This window comes from Pongo abelii, chromosome 8, assembly GCF_028885655.2.
Source record: "Pongo abelii isolate AG06213 chromosome 8, NHGRI_mPonAbe1-v2.0_pri, whole genome shotgun sequence".
In the NCBI taxonomy this organism is placed as follows: domain Eukaryota; kingdom Metazoa; phylum Chordata; class Mammalia; order Primates; family Hominidae; genus Pongo; species Pongo abelii.
In genome coordinates, this window is record NC_071993.2 from 51,216,988 (window position 1) to 51,237,639 (window position 20,652).

At 41.7% G+C, this 20,652-nt stretch overlaps 1 pseudogene; it reads right to left on the reverse strand.

Annotated features, from left to right (window-relative positions):
• LOC100456511 (ras suppressor protein 1-like) overlaps positions 1-20,652 on the reverse strand; it is a 202,065-nt pseudogene that overhangs the window by 17,641 nt on the left and 163,772 nt on the right.

Consider the following 20,652-nt stretch of genomic DNA (forward strand, 5'->3'; position numbering starts at 1 on the left):
TAAAAAAAAAAAAAAAAAAGACATCCACGACATGCCTCTGACATGCTAGGCCTTGTACACAATCCCAGGATGCAATATAAGCCACGGCAAAGCCCTCCGCTCCCCAGGACAGTCTTAAAGTCTCACAGACAGACATGCAGGTGGACATATCTAAGGTGGAAAATTATGAGTAACATTTCCCTCAGATGGCGAGGAGCTTTGTGGGCTGGTTCAGGGCACGGTTTCCAGGACCAGTTGGCTGGGAAGGCGGATCTCTCCCCAGCTGTCTCCCTCAGCAGGCGATTCAGGGAAGGAGGCCAATTGTGGCTCCGAGCCAAAAATGGAGTGCCCGCTTTCTCAGAATCGGGCATCAGCCCTGGCAAAACTTCCCCAGTGGTGACCAAAATAGCTTCCCTGGAGGCGTGTCTTTTCTGCTTTTCTCTGTTTCAGGTAAGAAAGGCTCAGAAAAGGGAGAGAAGGCAGAGCCAGTCATGACACAGAGCCTCAACAGAGGCTGGTCTCCAGCGTCAGGCACTGATGACATTCACTGAGCCACAGCCCATGCCCAGAAGGTTTCCGATGTTCACATAGACCACAGGCCTTCTCCAGAAGTCACCACCAACAGGGGCTACAAGATCACTGACAAAGAAATATATCAGAGTGCCATTCTAACAAAATGGATTCTTAAAAATACATGCTGTGACTGAGGCAGAGTAATTGCAAGAAGGGAATTGCAGGAATAACTTTTATTGCCTCTGTACTGCTCCCTTCCAAGATCACCCCACATGGCTGTGAATATCTTTGCAACTTCCTGTATAATTCTAGTTATTCTAATGTATGTATTGAATAGACTGCACAGGTCATTGGAAACCTTCAAATCCTAGTTAATTTGGATACTCCACTAAACATGATTACTGTCTGTGTGGCTTAGGCTTCCAGGGAGAAAATTAAATAATGTGAATGTCATTTGATATGGTTTGGCTGTGTCCCCACCCAAATCTCATCCTGAATTGTAGCTCCTATAATTCCCACGTGTCATGGGAGGATTTGGTGGGAGATAATTGAATAATGGGCGTGGGTCTTTCCCATGCTGTTCTTGTGATAGTAAATAAATCTCATGAGATCTGATGGTTTTATAAATAGGAGTTCCCCTGCACAAGCCCCCTTGCCTCCCACCATGTAAAACGTGACTTTGGTCCCCCTTTGCCATGATTGTGAGGCCTCCGCAGCCATGTGGAGCTATAAGTCCATTAAATCTCTTTCCTTTATAAATTACCTAGTCTCGATTATGTTTTTATTAGCAGCATGAGAACAGACTAATACATTGTGTATCTGTAAATAATATCAAACCTGTGATAAGAATGCATTCAATTAGGTGAAGAGAGAGCACTGGTGTTGGCTCAGTGAGCAGTGCTGCTGACCTGCAGCCTCGGGGGGCCCAGGGAGAGAACAGGCCTTTCTGCCTCTGGGTGTCCCACAGACCACAGCACCTACCCCATGCCCAGTTTGGACCCTGTAACTCAGTACCCTGCTTATCAATCCTGAGCACTTGCTGGGTTTTCTCTTCAGCTGCATGCACCACACAGTTAATTACTGAGATGAGAAGAAAATGCCCCCTTCCATGGAAATTATGGAAATGCTATCAGAGGTTAAGGATTAATGAGTATTAGATGCAGGTGTGAGATTAGATGCAGCTGAAAAGAACGCGGCATGGTGGCTGGCTGCTTGTTAACAGTCATCATTAAAACTGCCAAAACAAGAAATTCTTTTGCTTAGGTGATTTTTCTTAAAAAACATTTTTTCTTCGTTTTCACTAAGCATTCTTGTTTTCTTGCCTATGTAGCTAATAATCCCATTGATGAAGGACTTTGCCTCAGAGGATCAGTTTCATCACTGGTAGCTTCGCAGAGTTGAATGGCTCACACAAGGTCTCATCCTTGTCAATCCAGAGTCCATGCTAATTGGCATCCCTAAGAACAGTCCCCACCAGCTTGAAGTAATTTACAACCTCATGTTTCCAATCAGTCAGGTACAAGGGAAAGCTTGCAGGAATGATGGACACTTTTCAGGAAAGTCTTGTCTCTTTTTATAAAACACACTAGACATGAGAATCTCAGAACTTCATTGTGCATTTTTTGTTTATTTGTTTTGTTTTGTTTTGTTTTTGGTGTTGTTGACATTCAAATCCCCCCCAGTCAGCCATGGGGTGATGTTGTCTGATTTTAATTACATGTAGGACTCTAAATCTACAGGGTTGAAGATGCCGTGAGATCATTGCCCTCCCACCAGGGGCGCATCCACAGACAACACATGATGAAATGTGGAGCGTGGGGAAAGCCTGCTTTTGTACTTGGTGTGTTTGATTAATTAATGTGAGAAAGAAATCCAGGTTGTGTAGAAAATGCTAGAAACGACAGAATGCACCTTTTAATAGAGAATTCGTTTTTCCTGGAAGGAGCTTGTATTCGGAATGGGGAGATAAGACTCTGTTAGGTAATGGATCCAAAATGGATTTCATCATCTTACTGTCGTAGTAAGGATAGGGGGTCCAGGCAAGATTTGGTGCTCATTGCTGGCATCCCTGAAGGCCCATCCAGGGGCTGGCTGTGACCATGAGCAGATTAAGGGCCTCCCTTAGTAGTTGCTCCAGTGGGAGTTGTTGGCTTCTGGGTCTTGGGTTCAAGCGACCCAAATTCACAACAAAAAGGGGATTGATGAACTTGATGCTAAACATTTATGCTGAGAAACTTAACTGTGGAGATTGGGATTCTATTTATAACAGCCCTATGTAGAGACACTTGCCTTATAGGCGGTCCTTCCTGGGGAAAGAATGTGCATCTCTGTGTGGCACTTCTCAAAAGGGAGCACCTCTCTTCAGGGTGCTGAGGCTTCTCCTGGGAGGCTGTGAGCTGAAACTTGCATTCAGTTGAATCATGGCGGGAAGGGAGAAGTGAGAGGAGTTTGGAGTCGGGGAGGGTGAATGTTAGATTCTGGAAAATGTCATTGACCATGAAGGCAGTTTTCCACAGCTGCAATTGAGCAAGCTGTTAATTAATTCATCTCAACAAAGCCGGAAGGAGACGTTCTGGAGGCAGACTCCAAAACCTCCTAATTGCCCACACTTCTCCCAGCCTACTGGGTGAGGCCGGGAGCTTTTCCCAAATCAGACTGAAGTTTTAAAATGCAAATCCTGGTTGAGGTGACACACTGGAATTTATGCCCACTAAATAAAATCACGCTGCTGGTCAAGTATAAAAGACAAATAGCAGACTTGCTTTGTAAACTTTAAGATAGGGAAGGGTGGAGGGAGGGAGCTTGGGGTAGCTCTGGGAGTCGGAACTCAGGGAGAGGGAACACCAAGAGGAGAAGCAGAAGAGAAACCTCACATTTGCTGTGATGAAGGCCCTGAGGCAAAAATTTAAAAATAAATAAAGTAACAGGCAAGGCAAGGGTTAAAAAGAAAAGAACAAGTTTTCCTCTGCCTAGCAAGCTCACTTGAAGGACAGTTATAACGCTGTTTGAGAAGCCAAGGCCAAAGGAATGGGCTCCAGACACCCCCACCCCCCTTCCAGAGCAAGGTTGAAGGAAAAAGAAGAGAAAGACAAATTATTTTACTGTTACTCCTTTCCCTGGCTTCTTAGGCATGATTATGTTTTACAAATGTCTGTATTTAGCCAGTTCTTGTTTTTCTTTTGATGCAGCTACAAGGCCACCAGCTATGCAAGGTCACAAGTTACGTTATGCTATAGATTATGGGACCTGTCACTGTATGATTAACTGCTTTTGTTTTGCTTCTGTGAGTCTGCTTATAAAAACCCTGCTTCAAGGCTCAGCTTTTTGGATGCGAATCCACTGAGCTGGTGCATACCTAAAATAAACAATCCTCCTGTTCTCCATATCAGTCTCTCTTGTCCTCAGTTTCCCTCAATGGCCCTACGAAGGCTTATTGGTTTACTGTGTGCCAGGCACAAACTGACTACTTAATTCCACTTAGTCCTTTCAACAATGCTATGAAGTAGGGATTATTCACTCCCATTTTATTGACAAGGAAGCTGAGCCTTCAGGAGGCTACACAGTGAAATTCCTCCAATCCCAGGAAGCTCCTTGCAGCATTTTGTCATAGCAGCTGCAGGCCTTTGCAGCACAGCTTCAACAGTTTCTGCAGTTTTTTTCTAATCATGCATGTGATTTGATACAGAGAAAGTTTCATCCCACGAGCATTATAATTGGGATTTTCATTTGAACTTACACAGCTATGGCAGCCAGTGGTAAGTGGCCCACAGAGAATTGCTGAGAATTAAATAACACGGAACGCAGTTCAGGCCAAGGAGCTTGGGAGGCTTCCTAGAAGGGGAAAGGTGTGAACAGGACCTTGGCGGGAGGAGACAGGATGAAGATGTCCTCATACAGGAATGGGGAGGAGCCGTGGATGACAGAGACTTTGGGAATGAAGACACTAAAGAAACTGGTGGCTACTTTGATAGGATCGGGGATAAAGAAAAGGAAGTGAAAAACATTCCAGTAATTGTAGACTAGGAAATGGTGATACCATCTCCTTTTCCTGATTGGAGTCAGATGTAGGCTCTAAATCCATCCTTTAATCATTAACACCCACCTCCCGCTCTCCTTTTGTCCATTACTTGCTTTACTTTTCTCCTCAGCATCATCATGCAATATATTTATTTGTTTTATTGCCTTTCCCTCAACTAGATTGTAAGGTCCCAAGGCAGGGCTATTTGTCATTTTGGTTCTTTGCTGTATCCTCAGAACCTGGAGCAAAACAGGACTAAGTGTTCTCTGTGTGTATGCCTATGTATGTATAGCATATATATGTATATAATATGTGTGTGTGTATATAGCCAGAGCAGTTAGTCCTGTTTTGTATTTCATATATCTTTTATTTTTTATTTTTTGAGACAAAGTTTTGCTCTTGTCACCCTGGCTGGAGTGCAGTGTCGGCTCACTGCAATCTCTACCTCCCAGGTTCAAGCAATTCTCGTGCCTCAGCCTCCCGAGTAGCTGGGATTACAGGTGCCCGCCACCATGCCTGGCTACTTTTTGTATTTTTAGTAGAGACAAGGTTTCGCCATGTTGACCAGGCTGGTCTCAAACATCTGACCTCCAGTATCTGCCCACCTTGGCCTCCCAAAGTACTGGGATTATAGGCATGAGCCACCATACCCATTCTTTTTAATTCTTAAATAAGGAAATTTCACATAAATGGTAACTAATTTATTCTGCTAATTGTCAATATAGCAGAAACTATTCAAGTACCCACACAACCACTTTGCTTTTTTACTTTCAATACAATATTCAATAAATTATATGAGATATTCAACACTTCAGTATAAAATAGGCTCTATGTGAGATGATTTTGCCCAACTGCAGGCTACTGTAAGTTTTCTGAGCACGTTTAAGGTAGGCTAGCTAGGCTAAGCCCTGCTGTTCAGTAGCTTAGGTGTATTAAATGCGTTTTGACTTACTATATTTTCAACTTAAAATGAGTTTATTGGGGCAGGGGGTTACCCCATTGTAAGCCAAGGAGCATCTGTATTTCCAAATCAACATTTGGAATGAGGGGAAATGAAAAGATTTAGGACCAAGAGAATAGAAAGGTCTGAGGAGTCTCTGTAGGTCTTGCTTGTCTGGGGCTGCCTGGGAAGAAGGGAGCCAGGTGATTGCACTCAGGGTCTGACACAGATGCCTGGGGGCAAGGACCCGGTGGAGTCAGCAGTGGAAAGCTGTGGGCTGGCACTGAAATGAGCAGCTGCTGCCATGTCACTGAGTGGATGTGGGGTGCCGGTGAAATCAGTGTATCACTGAGCCCTGATAGAATGGTGGAAAATATATATTCCCAGCAACATGATTCTGCCAGTTCCTAGAAGAATATAAATGGATATCTTCAATAAGGAGAAAGTAAGGAGGCGGCATGCCTCTTCAAATCTTCCTGCACTGAATTAAAGCTACAGAGAAAAGCTTTCAGTGCAGATAAGCTCTGCATTTAGGCACAGGCTTAGGTGATTTGTTTTTGATCTCAATGTTTTCTGATAAATATATCTGGAATTATAAATTTCCTTCTGAGTACCGCATTTGTTTTATCACATACATATTGTCGTGAAGTATTTTTCCCCTTTATTTTTATTTGACATATAGTAATTGTACATATTTATGGGATACAGAATATTTCAATGTGTATACATTGTGTAATGATTAAATCAGGATAATTAGCATATCTATCCCCTCAAACATTTATTCTTTCTTTTTGTTGTGAACATTCAAAATCCTCTCTTCTAGCCTTTTAAAAATATACCATATTAGCTGGGCACAGTGGCTCATGCTTGTAATTCCAGCACTTTGGGAGGCTGAGGCAGGCAGATCGCCCGAGGTCAGGAGTTTGAGACCAGCCTGGCCAACATGGTGAAACACCATCTCTACTAAAAATACCGAAATTAGCCAGGCAAGGTGGTGGGAGCCTGTAATCCCAGCTATTCGGGAGGCTGAGGCAGGAGAATCGCTTGAACCCAGGAGGCTGAGGTTGCAGTGAGCTGAGATCACACCGCTGCACTCCAGCCTGGGCGACAAGAGCAAAACTCCATCTCAAAAAAAAAAAAAAAAGAAAAAGAAAAAATATATCATATTACACTGCTGGTGGGAACATAAGCTAGTACAACCACTATGGAAAACAGTGTGGGGATTCCTTAACTAAAAGTAGAACTACCATTTGATCCAGCAGTCCCACTACTGGGTGTCTACCCAAAGGAAAAGAAGTCATAATATGAAAAAGGTAAATGCACATGCATGTTTATAGCAGCACAGTTCACAATTCCAAAAATATGGAACCAGCCCAAATGCCCATCAGTCAACAAGTGGATAAAGAAATTGTGGCATACATATACACCATGGAATACTACTCAGCCATGAAAAGGAATGAAATAATGGCATTCACAGCAACCTGAATGGAACTGGGGACTATTATTCTAAGTGAAGTAACTCAGGAATGAAAAACCAAACATTGTATGTTCTCACTCATAAGTGGGAGCTAAGCTATGAGGATGCAAAGGCAAAGAATGATATGAGGATGCATATATGAGGATGCTAAGGCAAAGAATGATACAGTGAACTTTGGGGACTCAAGGGAAAGGGTGGGAGGTGCGGGATAAAAGACTACAAATTGGGTACGGTATGTACTGCTTGGGTGATGGGTGCACCAAAATCTCAGAAATCACCAATAAATAACTTATTCATATGGCCAAACACTGCCTGTTCCCCAAAAACCTATGGAAGTTAAAAAAAAATACCATAAATTACATTTGACCATATTTACCCTAAAGTTCTGACATGAAGTACTTTTTATTGATGTTCAGTTTTAATATCTCAAAATTATAATTTCTTAATCAGATAAGATGTATTTAGTGGCATGTGTTTTTGTTTCAAGATATATGGACTTTTAATTTTTTATTAGCTAACATTTTTGATAATTTCAAAATTTAACAATTTTGATAATTTGATAATTATAATTGTTAATTTCTACTTCTACCTCATTGTGATAAATAAACACAGTTTATACAATGCTATTCCTTTTTCTAAAATTTATTGAGAATTACTATGTGATTTGTACCTGGTCAATTTTTACAAATATTATATGTGTGCTTGAAAAAATTATATTTTTATGATTCTACAGTAATATTTTAAACTTATTAGTCATGCTATTTAGATCTTCTATGTATGCAAACTTTTTGCAGCTTGATCTATCCCTTTCTGAGATGAACATGTTAAATCTCATTGAGCATAAATAAAGGGTGCATTATCAGATACATATATGTTCACGATTATTGAAACATTTTGATCTGTTTTTTCCTTTCCTTTCCTTTCAAACCATATCAATATTCTGAAGGTCACAGAACAAGAGAGTGGGAGAGTGAGGTTTGAACCCAAGCCTAGTGAAGAAGAGTGCAGCACTTAACCTCTAATCTCTACTGTTTACATTTAAAAAAAGTTTTAAACCTCTGGATAAAATAATTGGGAACCAGTTAACAGAGTGACAATAACAAAAGAGAAGATAAATGAGACACTTACAATCAGGGACTTAATTGATCAAACAAAGAATACTGGATTTCCTTCTTGCCTGCCTCAGTAAAGAAAGTTATTTTTCTTTAGTTTCTCAATGTCTGCAGGAAAAGGATTAAGAGATATAACAGAAGAGATTTTGGACTGTACATCCACTCATTGTTAATTCTGTTCATTCTGGAGAATAAAATTGGGAGGAAATTCTCAATTCATAATGTCCTTTACTCTCTGAAGGGGATTAATATTTGTTTCCACTCTTCACAAGTATGCTAGAAAATACTATGCTTCTCATAGTTACTGTAGTAAAAAATGTTGTCGATTATTGGCACATATCGTAGGGCACTAAGCTGGCTAGCCCCAGGTGTGTGCAGCATTGCAGACATACGTCCCATGGGCTGTTTGGATTGGTGTAAATAAGGTTTTGGTGTCAATAACACTTTGTTTTTTTTGCATTCCGAGCAGACCAATGTGATTTTCTTCTCTTCTCCAAAGGCAAAATTATCTGGGTAACAAATGCAGGAGAAGAGGTCCCATCATTGCCTAGAAGCCAAGAAACCAGAAACAATTCCAATTCAGAACAAGCAGTGGAAACCACGGAATGCTTACCAAAGAGAATTATGCAAAACACATAATCCAAATATTCAGCTCACATGACAGTGGTCTCATCGGCAGGTGAGAAAATGCAGAAGTGGGACAGAGAACTGCTTGCAAACCCCAGGTGATGCGGCCATCTCTCAAATTACCTTTTTGTTTTTTCTCTGGGGCTGCTGACCTATTCTGAGGATTGGTCAAGGCATATATTGAGTTTCCTTTCTTCACTACCAGTGAAGGTCTTTATCCTCTCTACTAATTAATTTTTCCAGGAAATAATATATAAAGGAAAAAAAAGGGGTGAAATTTCAGTTAGCCACATGGCTGGCTGATTTTTAGGAGACTGGATGCTGGCTGAAAATACTGGCCAAAAAGAGTCTTCTGCATTCAGGCAGGCTCCAGAGGATATTTCAATTATGTGCATTCCATTGTCCTGCCCTGGCAGCGTTAACTGCAGATGTCAGGAAAAAGAGAATAGCCTCCATCTGCCTTCTAAGAGAACCCCTTTTTCCTATGAAGCAAAAATATACCACACAGCCCCAGCAATGGGGAGCCATTTGTGGTGCCAACCGAGGGGGCCACAGTCCCTGACTGGCCGCAGATGTCTGCCTGGGAGTCAGCCCGACCCATAAACATCCTCAATCCTTCTGGCTTCAGTGTTTAGGAACCACAGTGCTTTATGGCTCAATCTTTCATTCTCTGCAGTCACACCCATAGGATCTCATCTAATTTGCAGCCTTAAATGTATGCTGATAATGCCCCAAATTATATATGCAGCCTAGATGTCTCTTCTGGACTCCAGATTCTTATACTCCATTACCTTCTCAATGAGATACCCCAAAGGCATCTCAAACTTAACATATTGAAACTCAGTTAAGTACGACCTCCTCTCCTCAATCCCTCTCCTAATCTACTCTTCCTATAACCGTTCTACTCTTCCTATAACCTTTCCTAGGCTTCCAGTTGCTTAGACTAAAACCTCACAGTTAACCTTAACTTTCTCACCCCTCATCTAAACTGTCACCAATTCCTGTTAGATCTGCCTTTGAAGCAGATCTGGTATCCGACCATTACTTGTATCACTGCCATTACCATTTGGATGAAGCCAGCATCTACTCCCACCAGGATTGCTACAATAGTCTCCTATGTCTCAGACTCTTTGCTTCCACCCTTTCCCTCTGCCCTCCAGCCTATTTTCAACACAGCAGCCAAAGAACTCCTCCGAAAAATAGTCAGGGGCTGCACACCATGGCTCATGCCTGTAATCCCAGTACTTTGGGAGGCTGAGGCAGGAGGATCACTGAAGCCCAGGAGTTTGAGACCAGCCTGGGCAACATAGCAAGACCCCATCTCCAACACAAAAAATGAGAAAATCAGTGGGACATAGTGGCGCATGCCTGTAGTCCCAGCTACTTGGGAGGCTGCGGCGGGAGGATCACTTGAGCCTGGCAGATGGAAGCTATAGTGAACTATGATTGCACTGCTGCACTCTAGCCTGTGTGATCACATAAGACTCTGTGTCTAAACAAGAAAGTCAGATCATGCTATGCCTTTGCTCCAAACCCTTCAATGTCTTCCCATTTGTATCAGTTTCCTTTTGCTGCTCTAACCAATGACCACAAGTGGTGGCTTAAAACAACAGGAATCTAGTCTCTTAATGTTCTACAGCGCACAAGTCCAAAATTGGATTTTATATAACTAAAATTGAGGTGCCAATAGGGCTGCATTCCTTCTGGAAGCTTCAGGGTTGGGGGCAGAAATCCGGCTGCATGCTCTTCCAGCTTCTGGAGGCTGCCTGCCTCAGCTCGTGGCCCCTTTCACAAGTGACTCCAGCCTCTTGCTCCTGTCACCACATCTTCTACTCCTACCTCTGACCCTCCTTCCTCCCTCTTATGAGGACCCTTGTGATTACACTGGGCTCACCTGGGAAATCCAGGATAATCTCCCCATCTCAAGATTCCAAAGCCCATAAGCAAAGTCTGTTTCCCTACATAAGGTAACAAATTCTCATATACTGGTGATTAGGATGAGAGCATCTATGGGGGTGTCCATTTCACACAGAGTAAAAGCCCAAGTTCTGACAATGTCCTACTAGTTCCCATGTGAACCAGACCCCACTTCCTGAATAAGCTCATTGGTTACAACTCTCTCCCCTTTACTCACTCTGTTCCAGCTATACTGTCCTTGCTCTTCCTCAACATAAACCCACCCAGGACCTTTGCACTTACCATTCTCTCCATCAGGAGACCTCTCTTCTTCCTTTAAGTCTCTGCATAAAGGGCACCATCCTATGAGTGAGGGTTTCTCTGATTACCCCTTCCCCATCCGGACACTCCCTTCCATGCTCAATTTTTTCCCAGAACTCTGAATATCACGTGTCTGTCATTCATATTCTCTCTTTCTCTCTCTCTTTCTTTTTTCTCTCCTCTCCCACTAGAACATCATCAATAACAGGTGTTCTGTCTCTTGTCATAATCCTTAGCAAATACCAGGGGCTCAACAAACAGTTGTTGAATAAGTGAATCTTACTTTACTGGAAAAGCAAGTACCTTGGACTCAAAGGTCTGCCCTAAAGTAGGAACTTGACCTGAATAAATAAATGAATGAATGGCTACACAAGAGACTCAACTTACATCTCATTTTTGATAGGTATATAGACTAATATGAAAGCAAGTGCTTTACTACTTAGAAATCAGACATAATGGTTTAAGTAGCTTATTCAAGGACATACAATAAAGAGAAAGTAATACAATCACATATTAAAACTCCAGCTAAGCCCCTGACTTTATTTTGCTGTGTCCCTGCATGTTCTCAGACCTGACAAATCAGAACTCATCTAGATTCTCTTGCTTGGCTGAAATACTAGTACCAAAATGTTACAAGTTAATAAACTCTGGATTTATTATGAAAGGAAATTTCACAGAAATCTCAAAAGCATTTGTCTTGTATATTCAGATACATAAAAAATATACAGGGAGAGATCATAATCCATGCTTTAAAACACCCCCAGAAGCAAACCTGTAGCATAAGCTTCATGTGCATCATCAGTGCCCGGCACTGCCCATCAGCCAGCCAGGAGCAGCATCCAGATGGTCACCTCAGGTGTTGGGGACACAAACAAAAGATCTGACTACATAAGAATTCACCTCACAAGTGGAGATCCTGATTTAGTAGGCTGGGGAGGAAGCAAGTATTGGAGTTCTGTAGAAGCTCCGCAGCTATTACTAATGATAACATCTGTGGTTATTAACCACTGTGCAAGACCTCTCTCTCTCTTTTTTTTTTTTTTTTCACTTTCGTCAGGGTCTTGTTCTGTCACCCAGGCTGGAGTGCAGTGGCACCTCTCACCTCAGCCTCCTGAGTAGCTGGGACTACAGGCATGAGCCACAATGCTCAGCTAATTTTTTCTACTTTTTGTAGAGATGGGGTTTCACCACGTTGCCCAGGCACTGGTCTCAAACTCCTGGGCTCAAGCGATCCACCTGCTTCGGCCTCCCAAAGTGCTGGGATTACAAGTGTGAGCCACGGTGTCCAGCCCAAGATCTCTCCTTTGACAAGAAGTTTTTTGCCTTGAAATTGTTTGCAAAAAGCGTTTCTTGATTTTGTAACCCTGCTCCCAAAACAAAACTTGACTGCTTGCAACTCAATAAAGAGAAATGTTGAGTTGCTCCTCAGCCCTTAAAAATCATTAAATAATCCTCTGGTCTTTTAACACTAACAAGAGAGTTAAGGGAAATGGGAAGGGAGGAGGTGGGATTTTCCATCTGTTCCAGGAAATCACGTGACTGCCTTCTCTTTAGCTTAATGAGGCTGCCAACAGAACTCTGGGTGCTGATGGGCATGCTCTGTGTCTCAGTCTTCCTATGCGTAACCATTAGCCCCATCAGCCTGCTCATAACCTCCATAACCTCCTGCCATCCAAGGTCCTTGCTTCTTTCATTCATTCAGTCAATGTTTTCTGAGCAAGTACTGCACCCCAGGGAACAAATGCGAAAATGCCCCTGCCCTCCTGGTGTTTGCATTCTAATTTCTAACAAATGGCCTCTTGAAATCGCCAGACTTGTTTAAAGAACTGCTTCCTCTATGTGTTTCTTAAAAATGATGGTATTTGGGGCAGAAAAGCAAATAAGCACAGTTTGAGAAAACAATGTGGTTCAAAGGATTAAAGAAATTAGAGGCTATCGAAGGTCTGCACAAGAAAAGATAAGGGAACTTGTGAACCTTTTGCAGTGGAATGAAGCAGTAACAGAATGACTGGCTTGGAGGTTATTTCTGGCGGGGGACATAAACCCACTCTGGAAATAGGAACGACCTGGCAGAGAATTAGGATTCAGTGGCCAGAAGTAGGACCCATTCCCAGCAAGAACATATTTAACAATTTCTACTAGAAATGGGATCAGGAGAGAGGCAAATTCACGACCAGCAGAGGTATCAACATCTTCAAGTAGCCATAACAATTACTTTAATTCTTTGGTAAAAGTTTTTCTAGGTCAATAAAAAAGTAAGGGGTTAAAAAGTAAGAGTGATACTTCGATAAAGTTATCAATAACAACCAAGACCCAGAAAGCTTACCCAGCTAGTCAACAAGGAGCCATGCATAAGGCTCTTACTACTAACTCCATGCTTTTTCCACTACATCATGCAGGGAGCTGAGCAGGGTCATCTTTCATCAGCAGTTTCTAAGACACGGGACACTACAGCTGCAGAACACAGCGTCGGGGAAGGTCAAACCTATAACAGCTGAACTCTGGTCAATGACAAATGTTTCTCAACGTTTGCCATTGTTGAGACATTGGGTGTCTAGGTGGAGAGTAGTTGCCAAGAAGAGGAGGGACGTTGTTCAGAATTGCTACATTAGGATAACTGTTATTCATGAAACCCAGAACTAAGTTCATTCATCAGCAACCTTACCTAGTTCTGGGGGTAGAACAGTGAGGCGGTTCCCCTGAATGTGGAGCTCTTTAAGCTGGGTAAGCACCCCGATTTCCTTAGGCAGTAAGATCAGGTCTTTATCCCTATTGCTGAGCTAAACAGAAGAAAACAAGGAGTTGTCAACACATTTTCACATTAAAAGTGCTCCACAGAAACTCTCATCCTCCTCCGTGTCCTCTCTTCTACTACAGCTCAGTGCTTTCCATTTATTTACAAGTGCCGGCGGATAATCAAGAAACACTATCAGAAGTAGTGGTTTATTCCTGCAAAACAAACCTTACTTCTGCTCAGATTGACTTGATTCTACCCCAGAAGGCTGCAGCAGTGAATTGATTCTCTAAGAATTTAGATAACTTACTTACTATCTGCAACTTTGTGAGCTTCCCAACATCTGGTGGCAGGATTTCAAAATCATTGTCACTTACATAGAGTGCACACAGGGTGGCTGCAAATTAAACAGCAATATATAAACAGGGTGGCATGGAACCCAACCATTTGAGGTCTGATCAATACAAGGGAGTCAGCTTTGATTAATAACCCTGGCTTGGTGAAAAGCCTTTGACATACCTAGGGCTCCCAATAATAACAAGCAGGTCAAACTTAGATTTACTGGCTTATTGTGTAGCTGATGTGTCCAGGAAAACATCTATATCCAAGAGGACTGATACAATTAACAATGTGGGCACTAGCATTTTGGGGCACAGAGTTTCAACACATTTTCAAAAAAGATTGCTATTTTTCTCACAGATTACTTTTGATTCACATTTATTTCTCCATTTGCATCCAAAGTAAAACAAAGAAAACTACTGTGCCACTTTTATGGATACCTAGGGCAAAAAGGTTCTTTCAAGGGAATACAACTATGTTAAAATAGACCTTTTCCTATGTAAATAGCACTGTGTTAAAAACTAATGAAAGGCTTTCTGGTGATGGAGGCTATAACCACAGCTCATCAGTTCCATAATCTGACTAATTATTACTACTTGTTTCTACAGCCTTAAGGCCAAAAGTAAATGAAGACAAAGGGGCTAAAATAATGGCATGATGTTAACAGGTAAATCCTAACTTAGCAGAATATCAGCAGTCAGAAATCCTAACTTAAGCAGTAATATCAGTAGTCAGAAATTAAGCAGAACATCAGTAGTCAGAAATTAAGCAGAATATCAGTAGTCAGAAATTTGTTCACAATTACTACACAATGATAATATGATTACAAACTACTGAAGGCTAAAATTCTAAAGCATCTGTTTATCCTTAACCAAAAAAGCTGAGTATAATTAGAGGTATGTTTTGTTTATCAGTATTTATTTTTTAGAGACAGAGTCTCGTTCTGTCACCCAGACTGGAGTGCAGTGGGTCACTGCAGCCTCAAATTCCTGGCCTCAAGCAATCTTCCTACCTCGGCCTCCCAATTAGCTAAGATTACAGTCACATGCTACTATGCCTGGTTAATTTTTTAATTTTTGTTTCTAGAGACAGAGTATCTCTATGTTGCCCAGGCTGGTCTTAAACTCCTAGCCTCAAGTGATCTTTGGAGCTCAGACTCCAGAACTGTATGTTAATGTAACATAATAAAAACAGGTGTTCCACTGCCCAAGAAAATATTTTACAGTTGGTTTCATGTGCTTGAGAAAGTCATAGAGATCATGTATATAAGGTAAAAAGTGAAATTTTAGAGACCAGGCTCAGAAAATTCAGATTTTCTGAATGCCATGTAAATTACTAATTGAAGAAATAGAACACTCATTTAAGAGAAGCAAACCTTGTCTGAAATAGTGCATGAGTTCCCAGAGGAAATCATTTTTTAATTTTCAAAAGCATCTTCAGCAAGAAATTTGTTGGCATATAAAAGAATAAAGTGTGTTCACCTATGGCCAACAATTTCTTAATGCCTGTGTACTGGATAAATAGGTCAATAAGAGTACTTTTTAAAAGGCTGGAAATAAGAATCCTGGCTGGAAAATTTAAGAATTCTGTTAGTGATTTATTAATAAATATTTTTATAAATAATTGATTCAGACATCCTGGGCAAATATCCTGCAAAGAATTAACACCAACATGGGAGGATACTTTTTTTGGCATGGTATTTAAAAAGAAAGTCAAGTCTCTTAGCTAAATGTGAGGTTTGATCTCATTTAGGTATATAATCTCTCTCAGAATGTTAACATGATGTTACTAAGTCCACTTCAGCCCAATGGTGTCACATAATGATACATCAAATGCACATAGTGCTGAGCTACGAAGGAATATTCAAAAGGAGTCTCTAAAGAAAAAATTATCTCTGTCCAATAATTTCTCTTGGAGTTTAGGTCCTGGGAAATGAATTTCACTCTTAGAACGCAAAGTATAGTGTTGAGGAGATTTATAGAACTGAAAGTTTCTTACTCAGGTAGAAGTTTCCAGGGGGCCGGGCATGGTGGCTCACGTCTGTAATCCCAACACTTTGGGAGGCTGAGGCGGGCGGATCACGAGGTCAGGAGTTCAAGACCAGCCTGGCTAACAACGTGAAACCCCGTCTCTACTAAAGATACAAAAATTAGCCAGGCATGGTGGTGCACGCCTGTAGTCCCAGCTACTCGGGAGGCTGAGGCAGGAGGAGGCAGAGGTTGCAGTGAGCCGAGATCACGCCATTGCACTCAGTCTGGGGGGGACAAGAGTGAAACTCCATCTAAAAAAAAAAAAAAAAAGAAGAAGTTTCCGGGGAGAGAATTTTCGTTCAAGTTGTAAGTCAAGTCCAGAACCTCAAGAGCTGGCAGGGAGCAGAAGCCTCGTGGCAAAGTGTTCAGCCTGTTCATGCTGTTGCAGGGGGACAAAAATCTACATCAGGACACCAAAGACACATTTATACAGACTATCAAGGGCACCTCGGTTTCACAGGCTGAAAGTGTAAGAGAATGCCATGATCCTAGAGTCACTTTATACTTTATTTTTATTTTTATTTTTTTTGAGATAGGGCCTTGCTCTGTTGCCCAGGCTGGAGTGCAGTGGCACAATCTCGGGTCACTGCAGCCTTGACCTCCATGGGCTCAAGTGATCCTTCCACTTCAGCCTCCCAAGTAGCTGGGACCACAGGTGCACACCATCACACCTCACTAATGTTTGCACTTTTTGCAGAGATGGGTTTTTGCCAGGTTGCCCAGGCTGGTCTCAAACTCCTGAGCTCGAGCCATCCTCCTACCTCAGCCTCCCAGAATGCTGGAAGTATAGGCGTGAGCCACCACGCCCATCCTATTTTTTTTTAATTAAAAAAGTATTTATTTAATATTTACATTGACAAATGAAGATTGTACATACCTATGGTGTACAACATGATACTTCTGATATACGTATAATCCATCGTGGAATGGCTTAAATCACACTATTTAATACACGCATTGCCTCATATCATATACTTGTCTTTTTTTGTCTTTTGTGGTGAGAACGCTTAAAATTCACTCTCTTAGCAGTTTTCAAATATACTACATATTGTTATTGACTGCAGTCACCATGATGTACAATCCATCTCTTGAACTTACTTCTCCTGTCTAACTAAAATTTCATGTCCTTTGGCAATTCCCCTCTCCCTCCAGCCTCTGGTAACCATTTTATTCCCTGTTTCGATGAGGTTTACTTTTTTACATTCCACATATAAGTGAGATGATGTGGTATGTTGTCTTATTTAAACTAATAATTTTAGAGAGCTTATAGATTCCTGAAACATTTGGAAATTTCTTAGTTGTCATTTTTCTCCAGTGGTGAAATTTAATCATTGTTTTACACAAAAACTCAAACCATCACAAAATATCTGTCCTTGTAAAGAAAAACTTCCTTATGAATGTAGTGATAATATCTGAAACTATACACATGAAGCTTTATAGTTTTCAGACTTTTGTTTTATTTCATTTCATTTATTCCTTTTAGGAGGGAAAATCATGTTTTTTTTTTTCTACAACTGTTAAAATTCAAAGTTATCTTTAGTTAGAATGGTGATGGCCAGGGGCTGGAGAGAGGGGCAATTGAGAGATGTTTTTTAATGGGTATAGGATTCAGGTTTGCAAGATGAGAAAGTTCTGGAGATTGGCTGAACAACAATGTGAATACGCTTAACACCATTGAACTGTATACTACAAAGACAGTAATTTTTTTTTTTTTTTTGAGACAGAGTCTCACTCTGTTGCCCAGGCTGGAGTGCAGTGGTGAGATCTCAGCTCACTGCAACCTCCACCTCCCCGGTTCAAGAGATTCTTCTGCCTCAGCCTCCTGAATAGCTGGGACTACAGGCACGTGCCACCATGCCCGGCTAATTTTTGCATTTTTAGTAGAGAAAGTTTTCACCATGTTGGCCAGGATGGTCTTGATCTCTTGACCTAGTGATCCTCCTGCCTCAGCCTCCCAAAGTGCTGGGATTACAGGCGTGAGCCACTGCTTGGCCAGACAGTACATTTTATGTGCATTTTATCACAACTTAAAAATTTTTTAAATAGTACAATTGACTCTTGAGCAACATGGGTTTGAACTGCCTGGGTCCAATGACACATGGATATTTTTCTTCTGCCTCTGCTACCCCTGAGACAAGAAGACCAACCCTCCTCTTCCTCCTCAGCCCACTCAACATGAAGAAGAGGATGAAGACCTTTAAGATGATCCACTTCCACTTGAAGAACAGTAAATGCACTTTGTTTTCCTTATGACTTTCCTAATAACATTTTCTATTCCTTAGCTTACTTTATTGTAAGAATGCAGAATAGAATACATATAACACACAAAATATGTGTTAATCAACATTTCTGTTTTGGTAAGGCTTTCCGGTCAACTGTAGGATATTTGTAATTAAGTTTAGTCAGAGTCAAAAGTTATGTGTGGATTTTCGACTCCATGGGGGGGTCAGTGTGGTGCTCCCTCAACCCATGTGTTGCTGAAGGGTCAATTGTGTGTGGGTGTGTGTGGGGGTGTGTGGTGTATGTGGGTGTGTATGTGGTGTTGTGTGTAGTGTTATGTGTGTGTGTACGGGGGTGTTATGTGTGGTGTGTGGGGGGTGTGCTGTGTGTGTGGTGTGTGTGGGTGGGTGTGGGGTGTGTGTGTGGTGTGGCGTAGTGTGTGGAGGGTGTGGTGGTGTGTGTGGTATGTGGTATGTGTAGGGGGGTATGGATGTGGTATGGTGTAATATGTGTATGGGGTGTGTGTGGGGGTGTGGTGGTGTGTGTGTTTATGCAGTATGTGTGTGTGGTGTGTGTGTGGGTGTGTGTGCATGTTTGTGTCTGTGTGTGTGTGTGTCTCCAATGAAGTCTAAGGGAATTTTTTTCTTTTCTTTTTTTTTATTATACTTTAAGTTCTGGGGTACATGTGCACAACGTGCAGGTTTGTTACATAGGTATACGTGCACCATGTTGGTTTGCTGCACCCATCAACTCGTCATTTACATTAGGTATTTCTCCTAATGCTATCCCTCCCCCAGCCCCCCACCCCCTGACAGGCCCTGGTGTGTGATGTTAAGGGATTTTTTTTCTACACTATCTTTTATCCTTTTTTTTAAGCCACTTATTTTTCTTAATGCCGTTCCCTTTGAGCATACTTAAAAGCCAATTAAAAAGAAACTTTAATAAAAGTTGACAGATATTGAAAGGTGGAAGGGACTGTGACAATAAAAATCATTCTAGTCATCAATGCTTCTCATAACAGATCCAGCTCGGTCCAGTCCTACCAAGTGGGCCTCACCAGAAACAGCAGACAGCAGCGGGGAAACCAAAATGGAAACGTGGGTTCCCCCTCTCAGGCAGAAAATGACCCAGACAGACTATACCCAGCAAAACTACCTCCACGACTATCTACTGCAATGACAGCAACAATGAACATTCTCCATGAAGTCACAATTTGTGAAGCACATTATGGCAAGTACTTCGCTTGTTATATTACTGTGTAATACAGGCAAGATGGAGCTTGTAATTAATGCTATCTTGAGATGAAAAAACAGCCTAAGAGAGAGTAAGGAGAAAAGACTTTAGAAGTGACTGATGAAGGTGACATGTGTCTGGATGCACCCTGTACCTCATGGAGGTCCTCCCTATAACTTGCCTTACCGTGTGAGTATAATTCTTTATGCCATTTGAGGACAGAGGTATCCTTTAGTGAAACCCATCTTGGCTCCTTTCCGAAAGAACTGGGAAGTTTTTTCAAACTTTGACAACTCCATCTATGTAGCTGTGTAATTAAATACAAAAAGCTTTACACAATCAATAAAGCACCAACAGCCCAAAATGCAAACAACCCCAAAGAGAACAAGAAGGCAACTAAGATGCATTCATTGAAAAAGAAAAGTTTAGGGCTGGGTGCAGTGGCTCATGCCTGTAATCCCAGCACTTTGGGAGGCCAAGGCGGGTGGATCACCTGAGGTCAGGAGTTTGAGATCGGCCTGACCAACATGGTAAAACGGCATCTCTACTAAAAATACAAAAGTAGCTGGGTGTGGTGGTATGCACTTGTAATTCCAGCTACTCGGGAGGCTGAGACAGGAGAATCGCTTGAACCTAGGAGGTGGAGATTGCAGTGAGCTGAGATCGTGCCATTGCACTGGAGCCTGGGCAACAAGAGCAAAACTCTGTCTAAAAAAAAAAAAAAAAGAAAAGAAAAAGAAAAGTTTATAGCTCTGTCCTATGGTGCCTCAAACCAAACAGAAAAAAACCTGAGCTTATTATTTTCTTCCCAAACCTGTCTCCATCTGTTCTATTTTTCAGCTGTCCAACACAGAAACGTAGGTATCATTCCATCCCATCAGTTACTGTCTGTCAACGTTACCACCTGTATATTTTTCATATAAAATCCCTCCCTGCCTCCACTGTCACTGTCCTAGTTCACATGGGACATGAAGCTTATGTTCTTACTGGTCTCCTAACCTCTAGTTTCCCTCCCTCCACCCTCTTCTCCACACTGATCTTTCATAGGAAAATCTGACCATATCTCATATCCACCACTTGGCTATGCAGTTTTCTCAATGGTCAGCATGATAAAATTGGAGCTCGTTTATTTATTTATTTATGTATTTTTGAGATGGAGTATCACTCTGTCACATAGCTGGAGTGCAGTGGTATGATCTCAGCTCACTGAAAC